Here is a 10,683-nt window from a genome sequence, read left to right on the forward strand (position 1 = left end):
CCCTTGGTCTGGTGAAGACCTCAGCCACTGGAGTAGGACCCGTGACAGTGTGCTCACACAGGAGCTATGGAAAGAAGGGCACAGTGCTGGGGCACACAGACATGATCTCTGTGGTCCAGGGTTTCCGCTTCATCCCAGGCCTGCGTGACCAGAGAGGACCCAGCCAGGTCCTCCGTGTTCCCCAGGATGAAGGTGTTGGGAGCTCAAGGCTGGGACAGTGACCAGCAGTCAGCCTTGGACAGGACAGGCTGAGTTATGGGCTGTGGAATCCTGAAGTTTAATATTCTGAAGAGCAGACCTTGAAAGCACCAATTTAAACACAACAACACAGAGTGAATAACCCAAAACACCAGGCAGAGGGTCTGAGCGGATATTTCTCCAAGAACAAGGAGGGCGGCCAGTAGCACATGGAGAGATGCTGGACGCCATCGGCAGGAGGGAAATGCAAATGAGAATGGGATGAGAGAGCACGGCATATTCACAGGAGTGGCCGATGAGAGAGACAAACACAAGCGCTGGCTAGGACGCGGAGGACTCGGGCCCTGGGCACTGCTGCAGGAATGTGGAGGGCACAGCTCCTATGGAGAACGGGCTCCTGCTCCTCCTGCTCAGCATAGAGCCATCCTGGGACCCTCAGTGCTGCTCCCATAGACACAGTCCCTGACACCCACACCTGAAGGTGACAGGTCTATTGGGCTCAGGTCTTCAGTTCTGCTTTGGCAGCTCCCAGGCAGACATGGCTGCTGCTGGCTCACGGTGAGCAGGAAGCAGAGAGCAGCAACGGAGGTGCCAGGCAGGGCACAGACCCGTCCACACCACCCCGAGACCTGTTCTACCCAGGTCCCATCCCCACAGGATGACCACTCACCTCCCAGACGCCTGCCTGAGTGTGTGAGAGTTCTCCATCTGAAGCATGAACTTTAACCCTCTTTCCTCAAAAGTAATGCTAGCCAGAAAATAATCAGCCTGGAAAACCAGGGATTGAAAACACCAGCCCCAGCCAGGCTATTACAGACTTAGCCGCAATCATAATTCTCTTGCTGGATGGTGTTCTGTAAGGCAGGTATGGCAAGGATAGGCTGATTAGGGTTGGAGTTTTCCATCTCTCGTTTTCAAGCCTAATTATTCAGCTAGGTCTTATTTTGGGGGAAATTCAGTGTGAACCCTGCCTCAAGGTTGCCCTAGGATCTCACACCCTCACCCGCTTGAACAGTGCCACTCTGCCAGGGCCCTGGGAACCAAGACAGAGCAAGGGCTCCAAGGAACCACACACAGGTCCCTCATCCCTGAGTCCCCACGACCCTCCCTGGGCCTTCCCTGGGGAGATAGGAAGGAGAACAAGTGTGCGTGTTTATTGATAACACAGGAAGGAGGCTGCCAGGGGAGCAGCCGGGCTCTTTGCCCTGATAAGAGTGGGTGGACATGTGGATCCCAGCAGGACTTTGATCCTCAGGGCCAGCAGTGCCCAGGGGATACCCACAGCCTACTCATCGTCCCTAGCTGGGCAGAGCTGGAGGGCAGTAGCCCTGGCCATTGAGGGTGGAGTGTGTTGACCTGAAGACAAGGAATGCAATTCCAGAACCCTCACATTACTTGAGCAGAGTAACGAGGCTGCCTGTGTCTAGCATGCCCTTAGCAACCTTAAAAGTGCCCCTTGAGGACCTGTGCATAGCGGCCAACCTGAAGCTATTTTTGACTTGGATAAATGCAGGGAATCTCATTCTATGGACCCACTGTGGGGATGCATAGGGGCTTTGACTCTGAGGGAGAAAGCAGGCTCCCTGGACCCCTGCTTCAGAGGGCTGTGTGAGGTCACCAGGAAGACACTGGACAAGAAAAAATAACCCCATTCCCAGGGAAGACAGCAGCTCATGCAGAACCTGGGAGGTTGAGCCTGCAACATGGTTGCCCTGCAGGAAAGACTTTATTGGAACTGCTGTGTCTTTGAATTTCTACCTTTTAATACATCATCATCATCATCATCATCAGAAAGTTTTCAACACTTTTCCTAATTGTCTCTGAGAAAATTCTGCTATCATGCAGTTGGGTCTGTAGCTCACTGGTGGAAAGTGAGACTACCATGCATGAGGCCCTGAATTCTAATCCCAGTACTGACAGGTAATTTTTTTAAAACATACTTTTACTCTAGACATATTTATACATTGGAGATTCATTAGCACCTTGTACAGAATAAAAAGGAAGTGCTTTGCTCCCTCACCTAGGAATCTATTTCTGTCCATTTAGGCCCTGCACTCTTGATGGCATTACATGCTAAAAATGTAAAGTAACATTTCTCTTTTCTACCTTGGAGCCTTGGAGGTGTGTGTCCAAGGCAGCAGGAGGAGCCCAGCATGGCAGGGCAGAGGCCAAGCAGAGCACACAGAGCACAGGTCCTTACCTTTGTCCACTTTCACGTCTTGGTGAGACCTCTGTCCACCTCTTGAAGCCAAAGCGCCTCCCTGCAGAGATGGCCCAGGAGCTTATATGTGAGGACACCCCAGGCTGGAGGGCTGGTCCTGATGTGGCTTGAGAGCCTCTCGGGCGGGCACCCAGGAGCACCCAGGAAAACACTTCCCATCCTCTTTTCACATAGCTCCATCCCAGCACGGAGCTCTAATGGGACTAAGTGCTAGAGGAAGGAGGTTCATAAGGTGACATCAGCAGATGCAGAGCACTCTCTGCCCAAAAAAAAAAACAACTTCCCTCCCATAGAGAGAGTACAGAAGCTCTTGCCCCATAAAGCCTATTCTCTGGATCTGGATGCCATACCAAGCTCACTAATGGCATAAACACCCCCTTAGTCTCATTTCTGTTCCCCTCCTGAAATGCTTCTTCCTGTTGCTTTCACTGTTTTACAATACCAAAACCTTACTTCCTCCCCTCACATAAACACCTGCTCTTTCACTGGAAACTGTGCTCAACACCATCAAGTCAGTGTGTCAAGCTCAGGAATTTTCAGTTTTTAAAAAGAGCAGTATATTATAAGTAAGACTAGCTATCTTGCATATTACACTCTGTTGTAAATAGAAAATTTGTCTCTATTTTAACCATGTCCTCAGACTTTGTGGGGAACTAAGAGTAAGAGCTCTGGAATGCTTAATCTGGCAATGTTCAGGCTTTGGCATGGGTACTGATGGCTGCTTGTAGCCAGACCTATGGTGAGAATCAATGACAAATAGCAGAGCAGGGTACTTTGAATGTTTTGTTTTGCCAGAAAGGAAGCACCTGTAAAGTAGGGGCAAAAGGAAACATGGTCACTGAATAGATTAACATTAAAAAAACCCAAGTACTATACACAGGCCCAAGAAGAAAGATACCATGAAGATACCTCAGAAATCAGGATCATCCTACCCACTGTAATATCAAAGGTCAAAAACCATAAATCTTTCATTTGAGAAGAGTCCCTAGAATGCCTGCTCAACCACCATCACCTAGGTACATGTATTCCCTAGTTCAGCCATCCAGTCTTCTGTAGCCATGACCCAAGGGGCCCTGACTACTGCTCAAGGTGGCATCAGAATTAGGCATTGTAGGGCTGGTTTGGTGGGCACACAGAAGGCAAAAATTGTGGAGTAAGGGAGGCTTCCCCATAGATTTCAGAAGAAAGGTAGGGAGGACATGCAGCAGCGTCCCACTCAGAGGGAAGTGTGTGAGGCTGTGAGTCTGAGACCTAAGGTGCAGTGGAGCTCCCAGGAAGCTGGAGCGCTGGAACCCTGGAATGTCTGAGGAAAACTGCACATAGTGAGTAGGTCCAGCTGAAGAGAATCAATGTGGGCTGTATAAGTCAATGCCATAGTAGCAGGGCTGCACAAGTCATTTGGAGCTCACATCTCACTACCACTTGTCCCACATGTTGGACATGCAGGTATAGGATTGTCTTAGTTACTTTTCTCTTGCTGCTGACAGAAAATACCCAATATCCAAAATTAAGGAAGGAAAGGTTTACTTAGCTCACAGTATGTAGAAGTTTCAGTACATAATTAGCTGGCTCCTAGGCAGGGTAGCATGGCAGAGGGGCAAGAGTTCATGGTGGTGGAAGACCGCAAAAGCAACAAGAGCAACAAGGTGGGGAGAGCAAGCTTCTTTTCCTCCCTTATATTGTATGCAGGCTATCTGCCTTCAGATGGGTGTAGCACTCACACCATCTCTGTGCCCTACTCTTGCACAGGCTCAGAATGTTTAGAACCTGAGGACCCCGGTCTCCTGCTAAGTCACTTAGTTAAGCTTGTGAACTCAAGTTGACACAATGAACAACATCTGTGAGGGCATATCCTCTTTACCCTAGGATGTGGAATTGTTGAGTTACTTAGCTATGCTTCTAGACTTCTCAGGTTGACACAGTGTATCAGCCATCACAAGGATTTAGTGTTTGCCAAGCTTAGATCATGCAAGATCGCAGATTGGGTGAACAGCTTTGGGGGCATTAGGGACTCAAACTGACAGAAGTACTTGGGTCAAAGAGGAATCTGTGCAGAGTCTGTGCTTTATTTACCCATCAATCTATTGATCTATTGTCTATCTCCCTATCTATATCTCTATCTACCTATCTCTATATACCAATCTGTCTCTACCTACTAATGCAATAGATCAGCAAGAAATCACTCACAAGAAGCCAAGATTATTGGAACAAAGTTGTTATTCTGCCAGCAGGATGACAATATGACTCGGAGTCAGAAATTGTCAATGATCAGTCTTTGTTTTTTATACCTTACAGGTTTCCATAGTAACCACATTTTCTAATTTTTGAGAATTTTATAAGAATGCCACATAGTTGTCATAAGTTTACATTTCCAGGAGCTCGCTGGTCAGGCAGGATGTGGTTAACATTTAGTTTATCCCACAATTTGTTCTAACTGTTCTTTAGATTAACAATTTGCTCTCCTTTTATGGGTTTTATGGTTAACTAAAAGGGAGGGTGTAGGAGTGAGTTCATCTAAAGTTTAAGTGACTTTTGAAATGGAGTTTTAACAAAATGGAATTGGTCTTGCCGTGTCATTCCCCTCTCAAGGATATATTTTTCTTACTTATGACACATATATTCCTTCATATGGTGGTGGCTCATACTCAGCAGTTTCAGTTAGGACCATCATATGTACCTGGTTTACAGTACTTTGGAGTCTAGAATTTATCTAATGAATGAGGATACACCCTGAAAGTCAGGATGACAATTATTATCAGGATGGGATGTCATTGTGGCAGGGTCTGTTGGAGATCCTTTAAAGTCTGCTGCAAGTCTTTTATTTGTTGGCACAGTTCCAAAGTCCACATCCCACGTAGTCCCTCCAAGATGGGTAGAAGTAGGGGAAGCCTCCCAAACATGATCTCAGATAGAGTTAGCCCATCCTGGTATGGGATACCAAGAGATCACAGTAGGGCCATTGGAAGCATAACCACCCTGCCTGCCCCAATTTCTTGGCAGACCGTGGCAAGGGTAGTCTTTAGAGTTTGGCTTTGTCTCCCTACCAGGCCAGAACTCTGTGACTGATAGGCTGTGTGTAGCTTCCATTTTAGCCCCAGGGCTTTTGAAAGGCTTTGGACCACTTGACCCACAAAAGCACATCCATTACGTGAACGTATCATTATGGGGAGCCCATACCAGAGAATAATCAACTCCATTAGAGCTTTTACCACCTCTTTAGATGTCTCAGTCCCTGTGGGAAGGGTCTTCACCCAATCTCAGTAGGTGAAGATAAGAACCAACAAATGATCTTTGTTTTCACTAGTAGGCTTGATTTTAGTGAAGTCCACATTGACATCCTCAAATGGCAGGGTTCCCTGTCTCCAAACGCCTGGTTGCTGCTGTTGTAGGTGAGACTCTGGATTGTTTTGAGCACAGACTGCACACCTGGTGGCCTCTGAGGCACATAAAGTTCAAAGTCTGGAAACAAAGAACTGATGGCTGAGCAATTTTGCCATAGCTGTTTTTGCTAAATACAGTTCTTGTATCACAAAATGTCTTACAGCTTTCAGGAGGAACACCTTTTTTCTTGGTACAACTTGTCATCACTTTTGTTTTGTACCCCCTCTGCTTTGGCTCACTTTAGTCCTGCCTCTGAGTACTTGGGTGGCTTGAGAAGTGGGTAAAGCTCAGGCTACAGGAAGTGATCTACTGATAGCAGCTTGTATAGCTGCTAAGTCAGCTGCTCGGTTTCCCTGTGCTTCCACTGAATTGCCTGTTTGATGACCCGGGCAACGGATCACAGCAACTTTGGCAGGGAGGCAAATGGTCTGTAACAGGCTCAGTATGTTTTGGAAATTTTCCATATCTTTTCCTCCTGCAGTTAAGAGGCTTCTTTCCTGGCAGATGGCACCATGCACTGTAAAGTAGCAAAGGCATAGCGGGTAGTCAGTATAAACATTTACCCACTTGTCTTTTATCTTCAAGGCCCAGGTGAGAGTAATTAGCTTGGCTTTCTGAGCTGACATCCCAGAAGGCAAAGCCTCAGACCAGATAGTTCATTCGATGGTGACAACAGCCACTCCCACCCTCTGAACCCCATTGATTACCATGTTGTTTCCATCTGAAAACAAGATCAGGGCTCTGAAGGGGTGTATCTTGCAGGTCTGGTCTGGCCATGGTGATTCCCTCGATTGCCTCCATGTAGTAATGTTCAGGTTGTTCCAAGGACATTGGCAAATGAGAGGCAGGGTTGAGGGCCTGTAGTCTTAAAGTAAGCTGGAGATTCTCTACAAGTGTCCCTTGGTACTGGGTCACCCTAGTTCCTGAGAGCCACTTACCACCAGGCCTCCTTAATAAAGTTTCCACTGAATGGGGAGCAAACACATCCAATTTTTGTCCCAAAGTCAGCTTATCAGCCTCTTTTACTAGTAATGGTGGTGGCACACAGACAAGAAGACCACCCAGCTGTCACATAGTCCAACCGCTTGGATAAATATGTTACCAGGCACTTTCAATATTTCAAAGTCTGAGTTAGGACACCAAACCAGAGTCCTCTCAGTACCTTTGCCAGTGTTGGCCATCAGGATGAGTCATGGCCATTACTTGGCCAAGGTGTATTTTTGTGAATGCTTAGAAGACTTTTTTTTTTCTTGATGACTCTCCTTAGGAACACTATATACCATACAATCACTTTTTTCTATGGCCCTGAAATCTTCTTGATCAGAAGATAAAGGATTCAATTGAGTTATAGGATGGCACAGCAGACATTTTCTTATCCCTGGGTCCACATTGACCTCAGAGAGCTAGGGAAATATTGATCATCACTTTAGCCCATCTATCTTTTCAATTTTTGGTCTCTAAAACCTCAACCTGTTGTTGAATATCCAGAAGAGATTAATGGCATTATATTGTAGTGGAAGTGATAGGGCAAGAGAGACTCTATTTTCTGTTTTAGCTCCCTATTAAGAGAAGTGACTTAAAGTTCACTTAGGCTGTAGTTCACCCCAGTCGCCTCGGTTAGTTACCAACTCAGCAGATCAGAGTCATAATATGGGAACAGAAGAAAAGGAAAATTGGGAAGTGGGTTAAAAGTTAAACTGCAATGGTCATTTGGAATTCAGTTGTCTGACCTGGGAGAAGTAAACTTTGTGATAATTGTGTGACATTTTTATAAGATTCCCAAAAATGAGGTAACAGTTACTATAGAAACCTAAAATGTACTTAAAGTGAAGGTGAGACACAGATCAGTGAAGACATCTTCTCTGGCTCCTGGGTAGAGACTGTCCATAGGCCAGCTCCAATAAAGCTTTGTTCATTCATACCTTTTCAGTTTTTCTTGTGAGCGCCTTTCTCATTGGACTCATTTGCCATACCAGGAGCAGTGAACTTAATTATTAAAATTTTATCTGAGTATTCAGCACCTCAAAATATAAAGTATAGCCAGAGAACTATTACTTCTTACCAAGCATGAATAGCCCAGTAGTTGAATCCCTATAGAATGGAGACAACAGTTACATAGTTTTACAGAGAAAATTTGAAATCAAAAGCCATACACAGCACTGTAACACAACAGCTATGATGACATTTGTGTAATACATTTAATTCTCCACCTTGGCATAGAATAGCCTTTTACTTAATCATCCCTACCTAGTACATAAGAAGCTTTTATCTAATTGGTTGTCCTTTAATAGGATGTCATTGAAGAAATTTGTAAATTGTCTGGGCTGCTTAATCTCCAAGCATCTCTAAATGTAGTGGCATATATATAGAATACACATCACATAAATGTTTTGTTATAAAAAAATTATCATTTGACTGATGACCTCATGTTAGCTTGACAAGAACTTCTTATCACAAATATCTGGAGCACAAGGGAAAGGCACATATCTATCACTATAAACAATCTCAGTTTTACATTTTAGAATACTGCACATTTGGAAGGCATGAATACATTTAATACACCATGAAATTTACAATAATAAATTGTCCTTATTTTGTTTCTTAATTTAGTATCAAGAGCATCTTTCAATCACAAAACCTTATTGTGTTATTTTTTGAAAAAACTTTAAATTTTGACAATGAGCAATGTAAATCTATCACAATAATATATTTTGAACAATATTTATTGTGGTGTCTCCCATAAGGCTATGGAGATTATGAGGCTCCTTATTGATGAATAAAAACTGGTTAGTGTTATTTCAGGCAGCTGCTTTTTGTTTATCAATTGGAGCTCTGTCCAACAATCTTTTCCCACCCTAAGGGGTTTGTGTTTAATTACCTTAACAAATTTTTATGACCTATGAAAATCCAGTCACAACACTTAACATATTAATCTATGAACTATGAGAGACTCTCAAATCATAATATATAAACAACAATATGTATTACATTTATAAAACCAATTTTAATATCATTTTGACCAGCTGGCAACTTTAGTGGAAGCATATCTTTCATATATGACATTTATCTATAAGCCAAATTAAATTACAGACAAATGTTTCAAAAATCCAAAAATATAAAAAGAAGAATTTATCGAGCTCAAATAAAACAGCTGTTTATAGATTGGACAGAGAGACAAACAAACAAAAACGCACACAAGACAATTTGCTTATAAAATCAGAGTACACTCAAATATATTATTGGCCAAATCGAGTTATAATAATTTCTATTGACTTAGGAGTGGAGTTATTGGCTGAGTAACTACAAATACATTCATGCCAGTGTCTACCAGAAATCTACTAGGTTTTTCCCCAACAGTTGTGGTTAACATGGTGTTATGCTCTATGTCTGGGTGTCCCCACAAAGCCACATGCAGTCATGAGGTGGGCTTTAGAGTTTGATTGACCCATAATCCAAGGCTGGGATTATGGATGTGAGTGCTACACTGCCCTGGGGTGGATAGTTTGCATATGTAAGGGAGAGGAAGAGGCTGCTTTCCACCACTCCTCCCTTTGGGCTCTTGGTGCTTTTGCTGTGTTCTTCCACCATGAACTGTTGCCCTCTGCCATGTGCCACTCTGCCTCGGAGCCAGCCAAGTATGGATTGAAACCTCCACAAACTGTGAGCTAAATAAACCTTTCCTTCCTTAATTCTGTCAGGTATTTTGTCTCAGCAATGAGAGAAAGGTAACCAAGACACATGGGTTTCCTGGGGTCCAAAGACAGAGACTTATGACCCCCTCATTCTGAAACTTCCCCTGAATCCATCACAAACACTTCCTTTGTGCCTTTTCTAGCAGCTTTGGACATTTTCACTTGAAGTGTCCCTTCTTGTAATAGACACAGTGGTCTGGATCTAAAGGAATGTGCATCCTCCCTGTTGAGGCCATTTGCCTTTCTCCCCCTTTTCTCCAGTCCCTGGATTAGTCTCTTTCTTGTAAGCTGCCAATAACACTCTCCTCTGTTCTTTTGGTGTCTCTACTTTTTGTCCTCTATTGTGGAATACCCTTTGAGCCACCTCAATCAACTGGGTTATAGTCATCCCTGCAAAACCATCCAATTTTTGTAATTTACAGCATATATCAGGGCTGATTGGGTATTAAAAGCCATATTAACAATGCAAGCATTCTTGGCTGCCTGTGGGTCAAATGGAGTATACATCTGATAGGCCTCCAAGAGGCACTCGAGGAATGCTGTGGGGCTTTCAGCCAGTCCCTGATGCACCTCAGCCACTTTGTTCAAATCTGTGGAGCACCAGGCAGCCACAATAAACCCTTTTTATTCAAAGCTTAGCGGTGGGCTTCCAGCTGTTACGTTCCCTCAGCAGCATTTGGATCCGGGTTGGGTGTCCTTTGGGGTAGACTAGCTCTTCTCACCTCCCTTTTATCTTGCTCCATTCCCCCATTATCTAATCTAACCTGGTCCTCAGCTACTTTCCAAATTCTGTCCCTTTTCACTGAAGAAAATAGGGTTAGCAATACCTGTTGACAGTTGTCTTAGGTGAGGTGATGAGTTTGATTTTTTTTTTTTTTTGATACCAGGAATTAAACTCACAACCTCATGCTTGCTGGGCAGGCACCATGCTGCAGAGCCAACTCCTCGGCTGAGGTGATGAGTTTTGAACACTGATTCTAGCAGGGCAGATCTGAGAAGGGGGGTTTGGTTTATCCAATTATATAAATCACTCATGTTAAAAGGAACATACATCATGACAGACCACACCTCTCTTCCCACTCCCATCCCTAGCATCTGTCACAGGGGCATCACAAAACCAGTCCCAAGGTGGATGCCCCCTCATCAGAGGTTCCCTTGTCCACTGAGGTGGAATCTACCATGGGTTATGGC

Source organism: Chinchilla lanigera, unplaced genomic scaffold (genome assembly GCF_000276665.1).
Source record: "Chinchilla lanigera isolate Chin_1 unplaced genomic scaffold, ChiLan1.0 scaffold00075, whole genome shotgun sequence".
Taxonomy (NCBI): domain Eukaryota; kingdom Metazoa; phylum Chordata; class Mammalia; order Rodentia; family Chinchillidae; genus Chinchilla; species Chinchilla lanigera.